This window comes from Mauremys reevesii, linkage group 11 (genome assembly GCF_016161935.1).
Source record: "Mauremys reevesii isolate NIE-2019 linkage group 11, ASM1616193v1, whole genome shotgun sequence".
Taxonomy (NCBI): Eukaryota; Metazoa; Chordata; order Testudines; family Geoemydidae; genus Mauremys; species Mauremys reevesii.
This window is the reverse complement of record NC_052633.1, coordinates 15,637,471-15,662,623: the sequence shown is the minus strand read 5'-3', so window position 1 is coordinate 15,662,623 and position 25,153 is coordinate 15,637,471.

Below are 25,153 nucleotides of genomic sequence, written 5' to 3'. Positions count from 1 at the left end.
TGGTGGCGGCCGCACCTAGAATTGAATGCAGTGCCTCGTAGAAGCGGCATGTCTGGGGCTGGGCTCCGGAGCGTCCGTTTGCCGCTTTGATCTTTTGGTAGCCTTGTCTCAGGTCCTTGATTTTCACGCGGCACTGCGTTGTATCCCGGCTGTATCCTCTGTCTGCCATGGCTTTGGAGACCTTCTTGTAGGTCTTTGCATTCCATTTTTTGGAGCGCAGCTCCGAAAGCACAGACTCATCGCCCCACAAGCGATCAGATCCAAGACTTCCCGGTCAGTCCATGCTGGAGGCTTCATCACATGACATTATCTTTAATTAAAGATTAATCTTTAATTCCTGGAGACTCCAGGACAATCCTGGAGACTTGGCAACACTATTTCCTGAGACTAGATCTTTGGCTATTCATTATTTGTGGCATGTCATTGAGCATCCAGGTCACGTGGTGTTGAGTCTGCACCCAGATGAGATGACTAAACATCAGAGTTGGGCAAATAACAGATTTTTTCATTTCACTGGTAATTCTGAAAAACGGAGGCAGAGGAAGTCATTTTGGGTCAAACAGAAAATGATTTTTTTTAAACATTTTCTGCAAATTGAAAAATTGTCAAATTGTTTTTGTTTCATTTGACAAAATGTCTTGTTTCAATTTTGAGTGCTTTTGGGGTTTTAAAATTTTTAAAAATAAATGTAAAGGAAATGTTGACACCCAACATTCGTCTGAATCACAATAAATACACACATGAAGCACTTTGTCCATATTTTGGACAAACCTCTTTATTACATCTTGTGATTTGTTTTAACATCATGGGCCTGATTCAATGGAGTTATGTCATGATAGAACTAGAGTAACTTAGTTCTGAGGAGTCCTGTGGCACCTTATAGACTAACAGACATATTGGAGCATAAGCTAGACGCCTGTGTCTAACAAAGTGGGTATTGTGATAGACCCAGGCCAGTTGGGCACAGCAGAGTAGTAGAATGGAGATATACTGGCCACTGGATAAGCAGTTTTCTATTCCCTGAGTGACCAGAGCAGGGGCTGCTCCAGGCTAATGAGAACACCTGACTCCAATTAACCTGCTAAGAGTCAGGTGAGGCTGTTAAGCACCTGGCTCTAATTAAAGCCCCTCTGGTGCTATAGAAGGGCTCACTCCAGTCAGGCTAGGGGGAGCCAGAGGAGAGGAAGTGTGTGTGAGGAACTGGGAGCAAGAGATGTGCAAGAAGCTGAGAGTGAGTAGGCATTCTGCTGAGGACTGAGGCGTACAAGCATCATCAGGCACCAGGAGAAAGGTCCTGTGGTGAGGATAAAGATGGTGTTGGGAGGAGGCCATGGGGAAAGTAGCCCAGGGAGTTGTAGCTGTTGTGCAACTGTACAAGGAGGCACTATAGACAGCTGCAATCCACAGGGCCCTGTGCTGGAACCCGGAGTAGAGGGCGACCCTGGGTTCCCCTCAAACCTCTCAACTCCTGATCAAACCCAGGAGGAATTGACCTGGACTGTGGCTTCTACCAGAGAGGAAGGTCTCTGGGCTGTTTCCTGACCCACAGGGTGAATCTATGAGATAAGCAAATCTGCCAATAAGTGCAGGACCCACCAAGGTAAAGGAGGAACTTTGTCACAGTATTTATCCACGAAAGCTTATGCTCCAATATGTCTGTTAGTTTATAAGGTGCCACAGGATTCTTTGTGGATTTTTACAGATCCAGACTAACATGGCTACCCCTCTGATACTTAGTTCTGAAGCTGCTCTAGCTTGTGCTGGAAACCAGGGGCTTTCTGATTTGAGATTCAAAGGGGGGAGGAATAGCTCTGTGGTTGGCACATTGGCCTGCTTAAACCCAGGGTTGTGAGCTCAATCCTTGAGGGGGCCCCTTAGGTATCTGGGGCAAAAATCAGTACTTGGTCCTCCTAGTGAAGGCAGGGGGCTGGACTCAATGACCTTTCAAGGTCCTTTCCAGTTCTAGGAGATAGGATATCTCCATTAATTTATTTTTATTTCTAACCACAATGTAAATTGATACTACCTTTACTCACTCAGTCCAGATGTGTGCCAACCTCAGCTCACCTGGACTGGTGAATCTGACCCGTGGGCTGTACCACAGTCTGTGTTGATTGTCCCCAATCCTGAAAACACGAGCACACATGCTTGATTTAAACATGGGAGCAACTCCGTTGAAGACAATGGACCTACCTCCAGGAATAAAGTTAAATTTGTGCATAATTGTGTTTGCAGGATCAGGGCTTTAGATGTTGATAATGCTTGTTTAAAGTACAATTCTTAATTTGAGAGTAAGCTTTTAGTTCATTTAAAAATCCCATATCAAAAAATGTTCTGCTTGATTACAGTTGGCTATTCATTGATTTAGCTTTTAAAGAATAACAAATGGAAACGTACGGTGGGCATGGCTTTCTAAATCCAGATCACAAATGGCATTTAAATGATCTCTTGGATTCTGATGGTGGTTCAAGAGATGAAATTTAAAATGGCTGTGGAGAGACTGAACTATAAACAGACATTGACCAGACAATGACTTTCCTTGGTCAGTGAATCAGCAAAGCTGAAAGTAAACCCAGCTGCCAGTATGTTTATTTGTGTGAAAACAACAACAAGAACAAATGTTATTGGCTGTTAATAAGTGAATACTTAACAACTTCCCATTTGGCATGATAATAGTGGTGGCTAACGAATCAGGCGGGCAGGATTCCAAGCTATGACATTAGCTGACCCAGCACGGTGCAAATGGGAGAGTTAGAGCAGTGCCTAGTATACAACGCTGCACACCTTCCTACTTAAAGCTTTGGTGCAGAATAAAGCAGGTTTGGCTTTAATTGTCTGGGAGAGGTTTTCATTTAATCTATTACCTTCTGTTACAATCCATTTTTTTTCCTCCTTGTATTCAGATAGGGATTCTTGGATAATTAACTTTATAGCAGAACTTAGCCTGTATAAAAGTTTTTCTTGTAGGACTATCACTGTAGATGTTGGGCCAGGTATTCAGCTGGTGTAAATTCAGTGTAGGTCCATTGAAGCTACACTGGTTTATGCCAGCTAATGATTTGATCCCAATTATTACTCTTGATAAATGAAAATTCTTCGGTTCTGGATTTCCTTGCAAAATTGCTAACAGTGATGAGTGCCATGCTCTGAAGACAGCTAATGAGGGACTAAGGGGATAGATGTAATCATGCACAAGGCTTCCTATGTATAGCGCTGATAAAATAGAAACATAGAAATCAAAACCTTATTTCCCCATCAAAAATTCTGAACAAGAAAAATTTCATCTGAAATTTTTCATTTTTTTTTTTTTGTAAAACCCAATGAAATTTCATTTAGTTTCAAAGTGAAATGCTGGTTTCAATTTTCACAATCTGAAAAATGTTGGCACTTTGAAAAATGAAACTGTCTCTTCAACTCTATCCATTCAAAAAGTTGCACAGTGGAAAGATACGCATCATGACCTCATTCCCAAACTTTAAACATAATGAATATTAAGAATTTAAGGATGTCTATACTGGGTCAGACCAATGGTCCATCTAGCCCAGTATCCTGTCTTCTGACAGTGGCCAGTGCCAGATGCTTCAGCGGGACTAAAGGGAGCAGGGCAATTATTAAGTGATACACCCCTGTCATCCAGTCCCAGCTTCCGGCAGTCAGAGATTTAGGGACACCCAGAGGACTGGGTTGCATCCCTGACCATCTTGGCTAATAAGTAATCATTGCATTTAATGGCATCATTAATAATTGAATTTAATGGCAAAAAAGGGAAGGGAACAAAAATTTGAAAAGTTTTTGGTTGTCAGAATCTGAAATTTCAGTTCAAAACTAAACAAAAATTGTTTCTTTTTGAAATTTACCAAAGAAAAAAAGGGTGGGGGGGAAGTAACTGAAAACCTTTTCCTCCTGAAAAGTTCAATTTTTCACAAAACCCCATTTTACAGTGGTAGAAAATTTTGGCTGAAAAATTTCAACCAGCTCTGTTTCTTAATCTGTGCATCATGCACCTGCTGTAAACCATGGGAGTTTGTTAACACAGGAGGATGTACTAGAGGATTAGGTACTCTGTGGTTGAATGAGCTGTGGAGTCCCTGAACAATGATTTGCTCTGTTGTGGGGTCTCTCTCCTAAGTTCACTGCAGTGTAGTGCCTGTTTCACCATAACAGGGGCTGGCTTTATTTTTCTGGGTCAGGTTATCCACTACACCTCTTATATGTATAATAAGTAAAGTACAATAAGGTAGGTGGATCCTAAACACACCAGTTTGCCCAGGCACTGTCCCACTTTGCCTCTTAAACTCTCAAGAGCACATTGTTTCTTTCTGGTGCCTACTGAGTGTCTTTGGGTGGTTAACTTCACACTAGAGTCACCTCCATCTGTTTAGAACCTCAGAAAAATCCCATCTAGTATGAAGGATGGGCAAGACTTTAGCCTGCTTGTTTTATGTGAACCAGATTATTTACCCTTAATTCGCACCATTGATTTAGATGTCTGTGCTGTTAGCTGCTGAAGTGCAAAGTTACAACAAGGGCCAGCGCTTGCTACAGGTCTGAATTTGGCCCAGAATCCTGACTGTAGGGGCTGGCAGGTTAGAGAAGAAGGAATTGCTTTTCAAATGTTTTGTTTTAAACTATGAGTATTCTCCATAGGTAAGTCTGCAGATACATTCTGTTCCTGATTTGGAATCAGATTTGGAATCTGAAGCAATTGTCTTTGTTTTAAAACTGTTCATTTCGCCTTTAAAGGCTATCAAAGCTTTGTTATTACAAAGAGGCTGTCAGCAACAGAATTTACTTGAAACAACAACCGAGGATTTGACAAGGGTGGCAGAGATGTTGATAAAAACTAATCTGATCTGGGTCAGTATCACATTAAGAAACTGGGTGACATTTGTTGGTTCTTGTACATTAAACAAAGCTGTAGGGACATATAATATCCTGAAGGACTGTGTTTGGGAATAAAGGATGCGCATTGACTGTGTACTGTGAATGTTTCTCTCAAGTGGAAATGTGTGTTGATGCCTACTTCTGACTGGCAAATTGCTTTAAGCTTGATCTTTTTTCTCCCTCTAAAATATTTATATTCATATCCTTACGCATGGTGTACGTTTTTAATAGTATCAGATTTTAGAGCCATCTCCTCGGTGCATCAGTCAATGAACAAATGGAAGCACCAACAAATGAGCAAGAAAATGTAACTCCTGGTGCAGCAAGATAGTGTGTTTTGGCTTGTAAATTATCATGAGCTAAATGTCAATGCTGGTTTATGCCATCCCAAGTTAATGAAATTTCAGTGGAGTGTCGGTCGACACAGCATTTGGCCCGATCTGACTTCAGTGGCAGTCAGAAGCTTTTATGTTCACGTCAATTATAGCATGATAAGGATCATAATGACCCCGAAATTTCCACTGAACAATCAAAGCTAGATTCGGAAAGGCTCTTACATAGGTGCATAAGGGTTGGGGGTGTATACTGGGAGCCTGTGCACCCTGGTTCACCTCTGGCAGAAGAGCAGTACCTGTTCTGGGGAGAGCACTGGGACAGCTCTCTCCATACACCCCTGAAGTTGCACACGGCCCCAGAGGAGGTTGTGCAGAGGTAGAGCCGTGTCCCTTCCCGTGTTCTGGCTCATGTGACTGGCATGTAGTGGGGAGTGTGTTGTGCTCCATGAAGGGGTAGCCATAGGTGCATACCTCCTGCTCCCTGTGGAGCTCTGGGAGGCATTCTGAGCCACTCTCACTGCCGGCCTGTGCCTCCTTGACAGATAGGAGCTTTGATACTATAATAACAAGGGCCTTCTAAGTATCATAAAAGAACTCCTCAGAAATCCATCACAGACACATTTCCTACTCAGGGGACTTTTTGACTCTGATTGGGATTGGATTTAGAATTTGGATTGTGTGGAATTATGGGATCCCAGTGGGATGTTTGTTACAATCTTCTGCATGAACTTTAGAATATTATTGCAAAGCTCTGTATTATTATTATTTATTATTTTTTGTATTCCAGTAGCACATAGAGGCCACCAATTAAGGATCAGGACTCCACTGTATGAGGCACTTGTACAAACAGATGAGAAAACATTTCCTACCTGAAAAAGAGATGACAATCTACATAAGAGTATGGATTTATTTCCCCCCAGGATCCTCCTCCTTTTTCTTTTTCTAGCATAGCAAGTCATCTTTAAACGGCTTAGCAGTTTCACACTGTTTTGAAATAATTTTACAATTTTCTGTACAACAGTGGACGTTAATGGCCGGACTTTGGGACATCATTTACTGTTCTCACTCAATAATTCCCCTCACCTTCCCCTGTTGATGTGAGTGGCATACACAATGAAATAACAATGGTAACACAAGATGATTAACAGTGAGTACTTGCTATAAAGAAGATGATAATGGGTAAACTTATTTTGCCTATTTGACCACATGTGTGAACATCATGGGCTAAATCCTCAGGTGAGACCGATCCTGGGCATAGTGGAGACTGGGGTGGCCTCCAGCATAATTTAGAGGAGCCTTGGGGCTGCTTTAAATTGTGCCAGCTTGTAGTAGCCTCCTACATTATGCTGGTATGGATCTCCACCATTCAAAGTGTTTGTCACATGGTCTCCTGCTCCCAGCATGCACCAGAACTGTAGAAGAAAGACTATCATGAGGGGGACTGCGTGGAGGCAAACTCATGTCTTTCCATTCACAGAGTTCCTCTAAAGTCATCTCTCACACGAGATGCTATTTACCCACTGCTAGAAGAAGCAGGGATGTGACCCCCGAGCCCTACAGACCTGAGGGGAATTCTTGATTGCAAAGGGACATGAACACAAAAGCCTTGTGCTTCCACAGAGATTCCTGGGGCCCTCCAGCTCTGCCCCAGCTCTCCGTCAGTGCAGCTTTAGTGAACCCATGTGGTCAGGGACTCCTCACTTGATGACTGATCCTGGTACCCTATTTAAGGGAAATTCCCCAGGGCTCAGCCACAAAATATTTCTTCAGAATTTCTTGTCCAGTTGGTGAGGGCATGATGCATATCTTCTCCAGAGCTTTCCCCTTCATGCCTCCCTCAGCCCTCATGCTCCTTCCCTGGCCCCCTCCATGGAGCCACAGATCATGTGCTACAGAAACATCTGACTTGCCTTCTGCAGGAGGGATGAGATCCGCTCACACAGTATCCCCATCACACCTGCATATAGAGAGTCTGGACCAGATCCTCAAAGATATTTAGGCAGCTAACTCTCCTTGATATTAATGTGAGTTGGCCACCTAAATAACCTGGAATATCTGGGCCTCTGTTCCTGTCAATGTAACTGCGTGAAAGCATTTCTCATCTGCTCTTCCTCCTAGTTATAGTTCCTGATCCCCACCTTAGTTTAGATTGCTGAGAGCGGGCACCTCCCGCGGCAGCCATGTCTGCAGTAGGAAAAGCTTTATGGTTTAAAATAAGTTAAATAACATGAGGTTAATCATGATTTTGGCTTTAGTGTAACCAAAGGTGGTTGTGTTTCACATATTAGTTGGTTGGGGAGGGTTGGGACTGTTTTTAAACACAACTTGGCCCTGTCTCTCCTATGTGCAAAGCTGTGTTTAATTTTGTGCTAGCTTACATGTTTTGGGTCCACTTATAAATGGTTCATAAAAGCTTTAATAAGTGATTAATGGATGTTCCATGCATGTTGCAGATAGCACTATGTGCCGGAGCGGCTCTAGGGATTTTGCCGCCCCAAGCATGGCAGGCAGGCTGCCTCCTGCGGAGGGTCCGCTGGTCCCACGGCTTCGGCAGACCTCCTCCAAAGCCGCGGGACCAGCGGACCCTCCGCAGGCAAACCGCCGGAGGCAGCCTGCCTGCCGCCCTCGCGGCACCAGCAGAGCGCCCCCCGCGGCTTGCCGCCCCAAGCACGAGCTTGGCATGCTGGGGCCTGGAGCCGCCCCTGACTATGTGATGTTAGATAGTCTACTGAGGTGTTTGTAACTATCGGTAGCTTCAAGTCATGGGTTATAAGCAACCTGTTGGATGTGCTAATAAATGCCTAACCGTTTATTTAAAATGTCTACTAATAATTTATTAGCCCTTTACACACTATCTCGAAATAGAACCTGAATACTGAGTGTGACTCGTGCTAAAATGCACTAATTTCCCAAATTGCCTAAGTGTAACTTTCAAACCCGCTGGGAATAACAGAAACCCTTAAAGACCATGTAGCTGCACCCTCTTGTTTAGTTACTGGTTGCAAATTCCACTCTCTTCTGTCCTCAGAAAGCTTTCTGAGCAGTGTGGCTTTCTGATCCTGCTTCACTGCGTCATTAGTTTTCCAGTTGCTAATTGCAAGCAATGGGTTTTCTGTTTCCTCTAAATTGAACTTTCCTCTAAATTGCATTGTTGTAATGTTTATGTAGAAAGGTGCCCAGTGGCTAATTCTTGCTGTAATTATTATTTAACTGGATTTTCTATGTTTGTGTTTCATTTTCTTTTCTGCTATTTAAGCTCTTCTATTGCTTAGTTGCTGCACCCTGTCTAGTACTTGGGTCCAATCCGGGACTCCACCTAAATCCGGAGCAGCACAAAGGGGAGATAGAGCTGCCTCAAACAAGCAGCTGATTATGGTGTATTGAGGACTGTGTTGGAATTGCAAGCTATCACTTTAAGAGTCTGGTGATGGGGGTGGGGGGTTCCAGGTCCTGCGTGCAGGGTAGGGGGGCTCTAGCTAGTCTGTTAAGAGCCAGCTTAAAGCAAGTGCAGGTGAGTTGTGCCACGCTGTCTTAGAGAGCAGCCTGTTTTCTCTATCGCTGTTTCTAGGTTCTTATGTGTTATCATTCTGAATTCTAAGAAATAAAGTCCTGTTACACTTCCAACCTTCCAGCAAGATTATTTATGTCTTTGTCTAGCTTTTCTGGTGCCTTTGTGAAAGTTTGGCAATGCCTAGCAACACCAGCCCTCTGTCTTTCTTTAGTTAGCTCAATCTGATGTGAAGGTTGTTGCAATTTTGCTATGTTAATTTCCTGCTTCCACTGGGCTGCCTGATGCATGGCTACCCTGGTGAGTGCATGTACATTTCATAGCTTTCATCTTAACTTTAATAAAAATGAAAGCCTACAATACTAAGGAACAGGCTGATTCCATATTGATTATCTTAACATTTGAATGCTCAACAAATAACCCACTCAGATCTCAAATGTGCACTTGGGGAAAAAGCAGTGTGCTCTTAGTGTGCTTTAGCCTTGTGTGTGCTGGTCAAATTAGTCTCATAGTGTTAGGATAGAGACCAGGTCTAATGTTAGAGCACAGAACTGGGAGTTATTGGGTCTAGTTGGCAGCCGGTATCAAGTGGAGTGCCCCAAGGGTCGGTGCTGGGGCCGGTTTTGTTCAATATCTTCATTGACGATCTGAAGGATGGTGTGGACTGCACCCTTAGCAAGTTTGCAGATTACACTAAACTGGGAGGAGTGGTTGATACGCTGGAGGGTAGGGATAGGATACAGAGAGACCTAGACAAATTAGAGGATTGGGCCAAAAGAAATATGATGAGGTTCAACAAGGACAAGTGCAGAGTCCTGCACTTAGGACGGAAGAATCCCATGCACTGCTAGATCCAGGGAACTACAGGCCAGTCAGTCTCACCTCAGTCCCTGGAAAAATCATGGAACAGGTCCTCAAGGAATCAATTCTGAACCACTTAAAGGAGAGGAAAGTGATCAGGAACAGTCAGCATGGATTCACCAAGGGCACGTCATGCCTGACTAACCTAATTGCCTTCTATGATGAGATAACCGGCTCTGTGGATGAGGGGAAAGCAGTGGATGTGCTATTTCTGGACTTTAGCAAAGCTTTTGATACAGTTTCCCACAGTATTCTTGCCAGGAAGTTAAAGAAGTATGGGCTGGATGAATGGACGGTAAGGTGGATAGAAAACTGGCTAGACGGTCGGGCTCAACGGGTAGTTTTTTAAACAAATGACCTGGTTTAGGGGAACTGTGTAGTTATACAAAATTAAAAAAAAAAGTAACACATGGAAGAAAAGGGCAGCTTATAGAAATGAATTTAAACCACAAGTTAGGAACTGTAGAAAATTGATAAAAGAAGCAAAAGGGGAAATCTATAGCTAGTGGAGGTAAGGGCAACATGGAGTTTTTAAAGTATATTAGAAACAAAAAGTATCCAACAATGGTATTGTTAGGAAAGTTACTGAGGGAACTGGGATTGTTTAGTCTGCAGAAGAGAAGAATGAGGGGGGATTTGATAGCTGCTTTCAACTACGTGAAAGGGGGTTCCAAAGAGGATAGTGAATAATAGAGAATAATGCAGGAAAAGCCAAAAGGGTTCAATAAATATTTCTGTTCTATATTTGGGAAAAACATGTGATGTAGTCATACCATATGATAACACTCTTGCCATTCCACTATTATCTCTGGAGGATGTTAAACAGCCACTTCTAAAGTCAGATAAAGCAGCAGGTTCAGACAATTTGCACCAAGAGTTTTTAAAGAGCTGACGGAGGCACTTGTTGGACCATTAATTTTCAATAAGTCTTGGAACATTTCCAGAAGAATGGGGAAAAAGCTAATGCTTTGCCAATATTTTAAAAGGGTAAACAGGATGACCCAGGTAATTAAAACCTGTCAGATTGACATCAATCATGGACAAGATAATGGAGGGGCTGATCCAGACTCAATTAATGAAGAATTAAAAGAGGGTAATTTAATTAATGTCAATAAATATGGGTTTATGGAAAATAGATCCTGTCAAACTAACTTGATATCTCTTTTTTGATGAGATTACAAGTATGGTTGATAAAGGTAATAGCACTGATGTAATATATTTAGACTTCTTGTAAGGCATTGACTTGTGACCACATGCCATTTTGATTAAAATACTAGAACGATATAACACACATTAAATAGATTAAAATCTGGATAGCTAATAGGTCTCAAAATGTAATTGTAAATGGGGAATCATCAGTGAGACAGTGTTTCTAATGGGGTCCCACAGGGATTGGTTCTTGGCCCTATGCCATTTAACATAATTTATCAATGCCCTGGAAGCAAACATAAGATCATCCTGATAAAATTTGCAGGTGATGCACAAATTCAGGAAGTGGTAGATAATGAAGAAATCAGGTCACTGATACAGAGTGAGCTGGATCACTTGGTGAGCTGGGCACCAGCTCACCATGTGCGTTTTAATACAGCCAAATGTAAATGCATACATCTGAGAACAAATAATGAGGGCCATGCTTGCAGGATGGGGGACTCTATCCTGGGAAGCAGTCACTCTGAGAAAGAGATCTGGGAGTTGTGATGGATAGTGAGCTGAACATGAGCTCCTGGTATGTTGCTGTGGTCAAAAGATCGAATTCAATCCTTGGATGCGTAAGCAGGGGAATCTCAAGTAGGAGTAGCTTATTTTACCTCTCTGTTTGGCACTGATACAATCGCTGCTAGAATACTGTGTCCAGTTCTGGTGTCCTCACTTCAAGAAGGACGTTGATTACTCAGAGGGTTCAGAGAACAGCATGAGAATAATTAAAAGATTAGAAAACATGCTTTATAGTGATAGACTCAAGAAGCTCAATCTATTTAGCTCAGGAAAGAGAAGGTTAAGAGGGGGATTTGATGAGTTTATAAGTACCTATCTGGGGAAAAATATTTGCTAATGGGCTCTTCAATCCAGCAGAGAAAGGTCTAACATGATCCCATGGCTGTAAGTTGAAGCTAACTAAATTCAGACTGGAAATAAGGTGTAAATTTTTAACGGTGAGAGTAATTAACAATTGGAACAACCTACCAATAGTCAAGTTGGATTCTCCATCACTGGCAATTTTTAAATAAAGTGTGAATGTTTTTCTAAAGATCTGCTCTAGATAGGGTGATCAGACATCCCGATAAAATTGGGACTGACCCGATATTTAGTTGTTTGTCCTGCATCCCAGCCGATATACGGTCGGGATGCCATTTGTCCTTATATTTTGGCATGGGGCTGGAGTGGATTGGTCACCCTAGCTGGCAGGCTCCCGTGCAGCTCCCAGGAAACAGCTGGCAGGACCCTGCGGCCCCTAGACACAACAACCCTTCCACCACAAATGCACTGTGCCCTGCACACCACCACCACTGCCAATGGCCACCCCCCAAGCCCCACCACAACTGCCCAGCACCCCACACAGAACCCCCCACTCCCTAGTGCTCAAAAACACACATCTCCCCTCCCCCCACTACCCAGTGCCCTTCCCCACAATCCCACCACCACAACTACACAGTGCCCCACACAGACCCCTACTGCCCAGCAGCCCGACACACACAGATCTCCCCCACTGCCCAGCACCCCCCCAACACATCCCCCATTGCCTAGCACCCCAAAACACACAAACCTCCCCCACTGCCCAGCACCCTCCACCCTTTCACAGCCCAGCACCCCCCACCGACCTCCCAGACACTCACTCCCCCACGCCCTGACCCCTCCCCTGGCCACACTCACCGGCAGTCCTGGGAGGTGAGGTGACTGTCAGCTGGAGCTGGGATCATGTGCCCCTGCCCTGAGGCTTCAGCCGGGGGCTTGAGCTGGGGCCATGAGCCCCTCACAGGGACTACAGCAGGGGCCGTACACCCCCCTCACAGCTTCCGAGAGCTGTGTGCCCCTCCTCCCCCATGGGTCAGGTCAGGGCTGTGTGCCTGGGGCTGTCCCCCCCCGACCCATGTATCCCGATATTTCACTCTTGCGATCTGGTCACCCTCGCTCTAGGGATTATTTTAGGGGAGTTCTCTGGCCTGCCTTATGCAGAAAGTCAGACTAGACGATCACAATGGGCCTTGGAATCTATGACTGAATCGATACCATGAAGATTAGGTGCCGAGGGCTAGATTCCAATGGGTGATACGTTCGCATTGGGAAGAAAGGGCTTTTCTCCACTGCTAAAAAGGCAGTGGTTTTTACCCTGGGGTAACTAACACCTGAGTTATTCTGAGGTAAACAATAGTGAAGACAAGGCATGTTAGTTTTATTATGAGGAGAACTTGCCAGCCCTATATCATTGCTCACACCACTCATTGCTCAAGGTTGTGCTTAAGGCAGGGGTGGGCAAACTTTTTGGCCTGAGGGCCACATCAGGGAACAGAAATTGTATGGTGGCCATGAATGCTCACAAAATTGGGGTTGGGGGTAAGGGCTCTGGTTGGGCGTGTGGGCTCTAGGGTGTGACTGGGGATGAGGAGTTTGGGGTGTAGGAGAGTGCTCAGGGCTGGGACCGAGGGGTTTGGAGGGGGATCAGGGCTGGGGCAGGAGTGCGGGAAGGGGTTTGGGGTGCAGGAGGGTTCTCTGTGCTGGGATCAAGGGGTTTGGAGAGCAGGAGGGGGATCAGGGCTGAGGCAGGGGATTGGAGCATGGGGAGAGGCTCAAGGGTGTAGGCTCTGAGCGGCACTTACCTCAAGCAGCTCCCAGAAGCAGTGGCATGTCCCTTCTCTGGCTCCTATGCGTGGAGCAGCCCCCCCAACCCTTGGAGTGGGGCCAGACCACGGCTCCCAGGAGCCGTGTGGTGAGGCCTCCAGCCTGGCACACTGACTGGAGTGCCGGAGCGGGGCCGAGCCATGTGGTGCGGCCCCTAGCCTGGCACCCCAGCGGGAGCTCATGGGCTGCTGGCCCGTGGCCATAGTTTGCCCACCCCAGGCTTAAAGGCTCAATCTAGCCCTTAATAAATAGGTTAGACAGACATATTTCTTCCACTGGGAATGAGCTTGTTATACAGAGAAGAATATATGTCTTAACTTGTGAATATGCTAGATTGTTCAAGAAAATTAAACAGGTACAAGACCTAATGTTTATTACAAAATCTCCTCCAGCTGGGACAGCTAATAATTAGTGTTCATTTACGGATGAGGTGATGCATGTAGCCATTTCTCCCTAGCATAACCTTTTAATGTGCAGTTCGTGGACAGCTGATCTAAATCCACAAGCCTGCCATAAACTTGGCAGCTATGACACTTCCAAATTAGACAGCAGAAGCTTTTCAATTATAATTGCACCATAAGTGTCTCTTTAACCAGTTATGTGTTTTAATTATAAAGTATTTTTTTTAAAGTTCATTCTGCTCAGCTGAAGGATTTTGTTAGTTTGCTAATGGTGTGGGCCTGCAAACCCTTATTCAGGTCAACGATCCTTCCTGCACCTCATTTTGGTCCCACTGAAGTCAAAGGCAAATGCCCTCCTTTAGGGTGTAGCAATAGCTGCTTCTCCAGATCACCTGGTGGCATTTTGTTTGCATGTGTTCTCTGTGGAGAGACTGCCCTCAGGAGCTGCCCATAGCCCCTTAAGGACTTGGTTCTTTGAAAGCCACAATCTGGCTTAATGTGTGTGACATTCCGGGGTACAGTTCGGCTCAGTGAGGGGCAGGGCAACCTGGGGTGCTTCACAATGCTTTACTGCTGTAGCTTCCAACCTGGGCTAGTCACAAACAGCCTGCAGGTCACAGCCGGTCTGCATATAGCCGGTGAGGTCGGTCAGGGGCGCCTGGGCAGACATGGGAGTGACTCAGCCAGATCATTCCCATTTTCTGGTGAGCACCCCGGAGGTGACGATGGCTAGCAGTCATGCTGGGCCGTCTGCTGCCGAGCACCCAGGCGATGACGATGGCTAGCAGTCATGCTGGGCCGTCTGCTGCCAGCCTAAGATGTAAAAGACAGATGGAGTGGATCAAAACAAGAAATGGACCCGATTTGTTTTGTGAAATCAACGGCCTGCCAAACCCAGGGTTTTGAGTTCAGTCCTTGAGGGGGCCATTCTGTGTGACAGTTGTTTGTGTTTCTCCTTGATGCAAAGCCATCCCTTTTGCTGATTTTAATTCCCTGTAAGCCATGTCGTCAGTCGCCCCTCCTTCCGTCAGAGTGATGGCAGACAATTGTTTCGTGCCTTTTTTCAGTGCAGAACCAGAAGCTGCTAAAGAAAAACCAGCCGAGGAGGCGATGGCAGCGCGGTGATGAGAGTGATGAGGACATAGACATGGACTTCTCACAAAGTACGGGCAGGGCAATGTGCCCCGTCAATGTGCACATCATGCTGCTGAGCTCTGCATGAGCTCTGCATGGTCACCTGTGCTGATCAGCTCGCCACGCTGGCCAAACAGGAAATGAAATTCAAAAGTTCACGGGCCTTTTCCTGTCTACCTGGCCAGTGCATCTGAGTTGAGAGTGCTGTCCAGAGTGGTCACAATGGAGCACTCTGAGATAGCTCCCGGAGGCCAATACTGTCGAATTGCGTCCACACTATCCCAAATTCGACCCGGCAAGGCCGATTTCAGCGCTAATCTCCTCGTCAGAGGTAGAGTAAATAAATTGATTTAAAGAGCCCTTTAAGTTGGAAAAAAGGGCTTTGTTGTGTGGACGGGTCCAGGCTTAAATTGAGGTAACGCTGCTAAATTCGACCTAAAATCGTATTGTAGACCAGGCCTCAGTTGGTGTTTGGCTGGCAAAAGCAGATTGGATTACTCCATATAATTTTTGGAAATGAATCAAAGCTTCAGGGAATGTATTCAGCCAAATGGAATTAATTTTGGTTCTTCTATCGCCAGTTATGTATATTAGCTGCTATCCCTGTCGCTTTCTTCCTCTGTTTTCATGCTGATGTTTCCTGCAGCGCAATCACTAGGTAGAATCTCCTCTCTCAGGTGTCTTAGGCTCTGCTCCAAAGCAAACCAAAGTCAATAGAAAGATTCCTATTGGCTTCAGTGGGCATTGGCTCAGGCTCCTACTACAAGCTGAATCGGTGATAGTTGGCCGCCCCAAAGACCTGTTTGTTGCGCTGGTGCCTGGAGCCGGCCCTGACGTTGGGTAGGCAAACCTCCATCCCACTCCACTGCTGCCATGCTCTTTGCTCACCCCATATGCATCCAAAACTTGCAAGCCCACTGCTAATTATAATCTCTCTCCCCACCTGAATATGCTGCCCAGTTTTTCTCTGGATCCCCAAAGAAAAGTATGCATCAATAATTAGGGGCCAATATGCAAAATAAACCCACCTTGCTTGTGGCTGAAAATATTAAAAGGAAAACCCTTATATATGGTTACAAATAAATTTGCCACAGGACCTATTTCTCTGTGATTTAGGCTCCATTCCTGATATTAATTATGTGGAACGCACTTCATGGGAAGTAATGGTAATGTGCACTTTAAATCTGATTTGGGAAAGCACTTATGCACATTCTGAAAGCTAAGAACGTGTTTAAGTAACGTCCTCAATCTGGGCATTCGAGGACTTATTTAATTTTAAACTTGGTCGCCTGGTGTGCACCCGCCACAGTTCTCAGTTTACCCACTTGCCCGGCCTGTGGTGGGTCCTTTATACTTGGTATGGGCTGTTGGATGCAAATGGTTGTGACGTTGACAAAAGCAAGTGTCGTGGATTTTAAAGGGCTGTGATGGACTATTCATTCCATGATCATTTTACCAACGATGCGTTTGTAGTTACCAGGACAGGGCTGTGATCAATTACCTCCCCAAGTAGGCTCCAGACATCCACACAATAAAAACAGTGTTTATTTTTTTGGCAGCGAAAATTTCTCTACAATGATAGTCTTTTCATTAATTGAATTGGAACGTTCTTTCTCCTTTTTTGGTTGTTCTGCAAAATTTGATTTTTGAAAGGCTGCTCTGCTCTTTCTATGTGGATATTTTAAAAACCACTCCCCTCCCTCTTTTTTTTTCCTGGTATTGCGAGCAGTGGGTATTTTTAATCCCATAGTAATAAAGCCCTGATTTTAAAAAAGAACAAAAAGAGAGCAAGAGAGTTATAATGAAAAGCCAGGTAGACATTTTACTCTGATGGCATCATTAAGGGTTGCTGAAATACAATATGTATTTAGGACAACCCCAGGAGGAACAAATGCAATGATAGTGGTGATTGCTCGTATTTATGTACCTCCATCCACCCAGTGCTTGAAAAATCTTGCAACTCATAGCCTTGGTCCTTCAGTGAATTCTCGGTAGGCAGCTCCCGTGCCCACTCAGCACCATTGTGCAACAGGGATCCACCCACCTGCATCACATGGCAGGATTGGGGACTATAAATATAAGACACGCTCCAACCATCTTTGAAATGCAGCTGCCTCTCAGATGAAAGGTAGTAACCATTTAACAGCACAGCAGGATAGGTCAGGTGGATGTGGGACTTGGGAGACCTGGAATCAATTCCTTGCTCTCCCACAGATGTCTTGTGTGCCCTGGGGCAGGAGGATCAGTCTCTCAGTGCCTCAGGTGCCCGGCTGTAAGATGGGGGTAATAGCACTGCCCTACTTCACAGAGGCGTTGTGAGGATAAATACATTAGAGATTGTGAGATGCTCTGAGTCCACCTTAGATGGGGCCAGGCTAGATAGTATCTAAGATAGCAACAATTACCTAACAGTTAAGGCCGCTGAGGAATGCCACCTCCAGCTGAAAGTAAAGGAGGAATTTAAGGTGGGCAAAATGTAGTTACTAGTCCTTTTAAAGTGTATCTGTGATGGGGTGTATCAGCCCCCCCACTATTGGGCTAGAGGGGGTTAATGAAAAATTCTGGGCCCCAATGGCTCCTCTGCACCTGCAGAGATTGCTTCAACTGGAATAGGAGCTTAACAGAGAGCCAGACAGCACCAGAGGACAGACCTATCTTGAACTCCTGAGCAGAGGGTATAGCAGAAGTCTTTACTGCAAGGGAGGGGCCTTCAAATGGCAGCTACCCCGATCTTAGAGGTGCGGCCAGGGTGGAGAGGTAGCTGGGAGCTTTCTCTCTTGGGCTGAGGGAAGCCTGGGAGACTGAGTCTTGAGCTGGGAGCCTGACTGGAGGCCGTGGATGATCAGGGACTGCAGCCTGCCTGAAGCCCTGGATAGAGGGAGTGTGTGCCAGCCCCTAGGAGGTGGAAGTGAAACCCAGGAACTTAGGTCAGTCTGAATCGGGGGGTAGCCACCAAGGAAGAAGGCTGCCAGCTGACTCAGCCACCAAGGAGTATAGAGCAGAGTGGCAAGGGAGCAAACCTTGCTGGAGGCATTGTGAGCCGCGTGGAGGGGCAGTCCCTCCACACAGCTCACTGGGTATCCTCATGGCTTGGTCTTTTGGAAACTGTGGATCCTTTGCCTATCATCATTTCCTGTATGATCTGCACTGCCGGCCACTGTGCCTCCCCCTCAATAGGATGCTGCAGTGCTCACCTGCCTTCGCTCCCACGGATTTTATTGGGACTAAGAAGACACTTCCATTAAGAGCAGGTTATTCCATAATTGTGCATTGTAGCATTTTTTTTGCACCTTCCTTTCAAGCGGCCAGTGTTGGCTGTTTTCAGAGACAGGACCCTGGATAAGATGGATGTTGGGTCTAATCTAGTCTGACATCCCGTCTTGTGATGAGTTGAGAGAGTGGGAAAGACCTTTACATTGTTGTCTGGATTACATGTTAGAGAGAACAGTGTAATTTCCTGCCATGAATCTTCATACAGCTTGGCAAATGGTTGCCAAGTTTATTCATGTGAACAGTTTAGCCTGACAGGTACAGTTCTGAATAGAAGTGAAATATTTCCTTTTCCAAGCTGTTGGTAAATTGCATAGTCAATGGCTTGGCCACCTTTTGGTTCATTATGAAATATATTCAAGAGACCAAAAAACCAATGCCAGGTTTATTGCTAAAAGTCAATAATAGTACAGCACAGGAAGAAAGACACAATACAATAAGAGTTTCTGGGACGTCGGCTTGTAAAAATCACATTACACAGAGAATGTGCTCCCAGAGTTACATATTTCCACTAGAATATTCATAGGATGATTTTATAAATTACAAAACACTTTACACGGCCCTAAAATCCAACCCACCAGTTCATCCCAGTACCTTATCTTGTTGTTCCGTACCTTCCTTAGCTTTGTTTTGGACACTAGCATTCCAGGTACTGGCCTGCGAAGGTCCCTCCTCAGCTTGTACTGGGGCAGAACATTAATTTATTTTGCCTTTGACAAGTTTCTTACTTTCTAAAGCCAAAGCTGACTTCAGTTTTGCAAAGTGTTATGGGATACTTAGCACAGGTGAACAGAGTTATAAGCCATTTCAGGCCAGGTGACTGCTAGAAATATATGTTATATTGATATTGTATGCTTAATATATATTGTAATATAAGTGGTGTGAATAACACATTGATAATATAATATTGATTTTTATATCTATGGTCATATATTGGTCAACAAAATCCTGTTGCAGAAGAACACTCCCAGAGGAAAATGTATTGATGACCAGAGAAACTGTATCTGCTCAGCCAGCTTTGAAATAAGAGAGCAAGCAAGAAGGTTTTATGTGCTATGCAATTTATAATCATTGAGCTGTACGAGTACCAGATGTCAGTGCATAATTGCAGGGCTTCATGTGAAGCAGTACTTACTGCACACCAATGCAAGAGGCTAATGATGCTAAACTCCAAAGGCTTTAATTTTAGGCTAAATGGAAGATTCAGAGGTGAAGTATACACTTACATGATGGGCAAAAGGAATCCGTAGACCCTTCTGTTGCTGAACAATAGTTGTGCCATTGTGCCGCGTCCCATGCCTGCATGAGGGTACGGAGTCTGACTCACATCCGTGGCTGTAGATGGTGGATAGTGTTGATAATTCAGAACAGGTCAGTACTGCAATCATTTGGCTCTTCTGCTTCCAAGTTTCTGAATTTCATGCACATAGAAAAAAATGTAAAAGGCAAAATTAAATCACAGCAATTAGCCAAGCATGAAAGGGGGAAAAATCCCAATCAGCTAATGATCGACTTGTGGGAATGTATTGCTAACTTGGCAGATGGGAGTGTGAAAAGCTGAGGTGCCTAGGCTTCAAAAACGGGCTAATTAGACTGTGAGCTGTGTAGTAAAAAGCTGGCCTTGGCTGTTTCTCATCTGCTAGTAGGCAGTAAACAAAATAATAAATTAAAAAGTTGTACAAAATAACAGTTATCCAATAAAGTTATAGCTGTGCCTGTGTGTACCTTATTAACCAATTAGCAATTGCTTAATTGCCTGCCTTAATTGTATAAAAGAAGTATGCTGAAAAAAAATAAATAACTCTGCTACCAATCACATTGGTTGTTGTGCTTTGTCCATGCCCGCATAAAATGCACTAAAATGCAACATCGACTGACGAGAGATCCTGATATTGTGGATCCTAATTGAAGAAAGGGGCCAAACTCTCAGCAGGTGTAAACCAGTGTAGCTCCGTTACAACCAAGGCCGATTGGCATCATGCAGGATCTGGCCCAGGACGTTTTGCTTTCTGAGCTATTACAAATTCGGACACCAGCATGACATTTCCCGGGGCCAAAGACCACATGGTGTAAACCAGCATAAGCACCAGTGGCGCACATGCCAAATTACATCAAGTGAGGGTCTGGCCCTGGGTATGTCCGGTTTACAGATGTTTGGCTACTGACTCGCGACTTCTGCATGCATAAGGAAATAAGGGGTTTTCTATACTATTTATATTACAGAAGCCCCTCAAGGCCCCCCGGGTGCTAGGCACTGTAGACCCCTTTCACATAGCAAGCCTCGGAGTGCAACCCCCCTTATAAATTAAAAACATGTTTTTATATATTTAACACCATTATAAATGCTGGAGGCGAAGTAGGGTTTGGGGTGGAGGCTGACAGTTTGCGACACCCCCCCTGTAATCGCCTCACGACCCCCCTGAAGGGTCCCAACCCCCAGTTTGAGAACCCCTGCGTAGAGATAGTGCCCATCCCGAAGAGTGTACAATTGAAATAGACAAGACAGACAAAGGAAGCATCATTTTGCAGTTAGTCTGCACTTCAGTTCCCCCATCTCTTTTCTGGGCTATAAATGGTGACATAATATAAGTTGCAGGCTCTGAATGATGCTTTATTCTTAAAGCATTTGCAAATGTAGACAAATAGATCTCATCTCCACTATTTTCATAGGTACGTTTTTAGCCTCCTTTTTAATGCACGTCATTGGTGTCATACTGCCTGGGAATCTGCGGGTGGTAGCGCCTTCCATCTGAGAATCTCAAATCCCTGAACAAACAATGGCCCACAATGTGCTTCGCAATAATTCATGCCGTTCATGACCAAGTATAATTGGGCCATATGAATACCAGCCCACGCGTGCCCTCGAGCGAGTGGTAAGGTCGAGAGGGTTGTGCGAGCTGCAAAACCACAGCCTAAACCAGGAGGATCCATTTCTGGCTTTACTCAATTACAGAGCAAGGCTCATAAACACCACTAAAGGGCAGCTCTGCACAGCTCCCTGATGAACGGGAGCCAGCTGACAATGACAATTCCTAGTCCAGAAGGCACACTTTGTAAAATACATGATCAAGTGCTGCTATTTCATGTGACTACCCCAAGCCTCAGCCAAAGCTCTGGAGCAGTGCGCACCTGGTTATCATGACCTTGCAGTAATACCCCCTGGATTTATAGTTTCTGGCATCTGTATTGCAGACAGTCTGGGTATATAGCTTCCTAGACAGCCTGTAGGGAGCCAGCGTGGTCTCCCTCTGAACCAGAGGATGAGGGGCCACTCTCTCAGCCTAAGTGGGCGGAGCCAGGCCAACCTTGCTCCACCCCCTGGAAGGGGAGGGGTGGAACAGGAAGTACAAAAGGCAGGGCCTTTAGCCCAGTGAGAGCAGCATCAGGGAGGGAGACAGACACAGGCTGCTCCCTGTGGACCCTGCTGCCAAACTAGGGGATGCCCTGGACTAGGGGAAACCTGACCCAGAGAAAGGACTCAGGCTACCAGGACTCCCGGCTTCAGAGTACCCCAAGGAACTGGAGGAGTCAGGCAGCGACCCGAGCCCGAGTGAGCCTGATGCTGAGGGTGAGCTGGAGCTACCAGGGCTACCGGCAGCTGAATAGCCCAAGGAGTTGGAGGCTCCAGAGGGACCCGCTCGAGAGACCGGATAGGAAGTAGCTCAGGAGCGGAACAGGACAGTGTGGTGAGCTGGTGTTTGGTCAGCGTGTTGCGGACGGATCCCCGCTGACCCAGAGGTGCAAAATCCTGGAACGCAGTGGAGTTGGGCAGGCCTGCATTCCCCTACCCCTGCCACCCCGCCTCGGAGTGGCAGAACCCTAATAAATTGTCACTGACTCTTGCCGGTGCTCCCATGTCACACTAACTGTGACGGCACACCTCCCTCCGCTAAGTCCCCATCGACAGCGAGGTGTGACCAGAGCCTTTCAGCGAGGCAGTAATGCCCCACCGCTCCACAGTGGCTCGGTGAACCAACTGAGACCTTGCTACACTGCCAATCCCCAGAGCTCAAGCCAATGAGATGAATCCACCTGCACATTTCCTCTTCATGGGTGCAGGGGAGCAATCTACTAAGTCTTTGTCTCTGATGTTTCGCAATGGCTCATTTGGTTTCAATGGGCCTTCTTGGTGGGCAGAATCCAACACCTTCTGTAGGAAGCCAGCATTTTACATTAATTAATGCATCTTACGCAATTACAGAGGTTTACAATGCAAACAATTAATACAACCTTGTTCTACGCTGTGACCAGGGTCCTAGTGGAGAGCCAGCTGTGATCACTCAATTAGGGTGAGCTGCAAAGAATGGGGCAGACAGTCCCCATAAAGCTGGTGGATATTCCAATACTTAGATTCACCAAGCCAGCACAAAACAGCTTCTTTATTACATTAGTGGTTACTCAGAAGTCCAAACAACACAGTTCCCTTAAAGTGATCCAGCCACAGGCCTCCATCCAGGTACCCATGTCAAATATGATGAAAATTTCTGTAAATCTTATTTCATCATATTAAAAAAAAGGGTTCTACCAATCCCAAAGGAACAGACACATTACCTCCCAGATTAACGAATGTTTCAGATCTTACCCAAAATACACGCTACAGCCAATTCTTATTAACTAAACTAAAATTAAAAAACAAAAGGGAGAGCATTCAATATACACACAGACATGAGTTCAATTCACTGAGGTGCAGCTTCATAGCACAGATGGTGAGCTTTGTGGTTGCAAAGAGTTCTTTCAGAAATAGTTCATAGGTTATAGTCTAGTGTCCAAACATCATATTCAGGGCGTACCAGCATAACTGGAATCTCAGTCTTATGACTCAAACTTCCCCTGATGAAGCCTAAGTAGATGTGAGATGAACAGGATCAGAACCCAAGGGTCTTTTTGTAGAGTGTCCTAGTATCCACTTGACCACGCAGTCCTGGTTAAAAAATAGGCTTTTGATGTAATCTTTTGCTTTCTAAACACCACTAGTAATTAGTTATACAAATTAACATAAGGCGATTTATCCATTAGGCAGTCTATTACAAACTTCAAAGAGACATATAGACAATGACATTATTTTACCCAAGATTCATCCAAATGTTAGTATTCCCTTTTGATCTCTGAATCAATAACTATAGTGACAGACAGTAACTGTCTTTTTCGCGGTAGCATCTAAGATACACACAATTAGTATTACTTCTAACAATATAGATTTGCATTTCAAAGTTCTAGCCTATTTAGCATGAATGACCTTAATTATCATTCCCATACCTTTCTAACATGACTTTAAAGGTGGGCTTTGGGTCATTCAGCCTGCAAGCTGTTTAACCCTTTCTAGCCATGCGTCACACAGGCGGTACTGGGTGTTATGTGAGATGACTAGAGGCAGCATCATACAAGCATTTCATCAAGACTAAACACATTCTTATAAACCTACCATCTATTTTAACAATGCTAACACACAGGTAAGCCAGACTGGTTTCCAGCTATGCCTTTGTCAGTGTTCAGTTAGGCATAGGGGTCTTGGCATGAGCTGGCACCTGGTCCGCCCCCATCATAGCCCTCCTTGCCACTGCTGTGGGACAGCTCCTGTATCAGGACTCTTTCCCCCCCCCCCGCCCTGCTCCGCTCCTCCTCCCCCAGGCCAGCCTGGCCTTGCCCTATTTCCAGCAGCCCATGTCCCTTCTCAGGGATAGGGAGCGACACTGCACCAAGGCAGGCTGGGCTGGAAGACAGGAGCTAAGCAAGCTCAGCAGCTACATCAGGGATGGCTCTAGAGGGATTGATGGTGCATACCATGGGGGGGCCACACCAGCTTCCTCCCACATGTATTCCTTGCTGTAGTGGATGAAGAGGGTAATGCAATTTGCTACTGGCCTGTACCAATAGTACAAGTTCATTCTTATTCCCCCATACTCCGTTGTATGGGAATGCAGTCCCAGCCGCAATCCAAACTGTAAAAATGAACACCAGGCACAAACATACAAGGTGATCTGAAATTGAGCTCAATGGGGCTGAATTTAAGCTCCTGTGAAGCTCCATTTTAACACTGGTCTAACATTGAAAATCGTTGGTCATTACGGTAAATTGGCGCTTCAGCCAGCCCTGCGTTTTTCCATAGCACAATGAACAACAGTTGTTAAATTCTGAAACAGCCACCGGCTACTGTAGGCTAAAGCAGCAATTTACTATATGGCTTATGCTGCTGCTATCAATATTTCTGTATGAAGGTGAACAAGTTGTCTCCTGTAGAGTTGTTGTTCCATAATGATATGGGCTGAAGCAGACATTAGCACATATGAATACCCACTTTATAAGCTCCATTCACAACTATATATTAGTCATTACAATTCATTGTCTTTGCCCTAAGGGACATGCAAAGCCCTGCAGGGACATTAAGGAACTGTGGAAAAGTTTCTAGCTGACACCAATGTCCATGTATTGAGTGCACATATAACTTATATTGGCATCTGTATTTACATATTGTGATGGGTTGGGTCCCAGAAACCCCCTTGGGACTGCCACCTGATGTGATAACACCCTCAGTAGATTATACGCTTTGTAATGATATCTTAGAAGAGTCCTTTTGCATGAAGAATATTCCAGTTACATTATATTCACAGTTATTAGCATACTTTCATAAAATCATATGGAGTGCAATGGCACACACATCTCAGGGTAAATGGCTACTTTAACCTGTATACAAAGAAATTATAGCAGGAGGAGGAAAAGCTTGCCAGCAGTGCATACGATTATGTTAAAGGGGTACCATCAAGTTAAAAATCACACTTCTCGCTGAACATTTTGGGCAAGATTCTTAGCTGGCGTAAAGCAATCTAGTTCTGCTGAAGCCAAGGGCACTACAGTAGTTGAGAATCTGGCCCTTTTTTGCATGTTGTTCCTAAAGTTGTCTTGTGGTGGCATTATTTAACATTCAT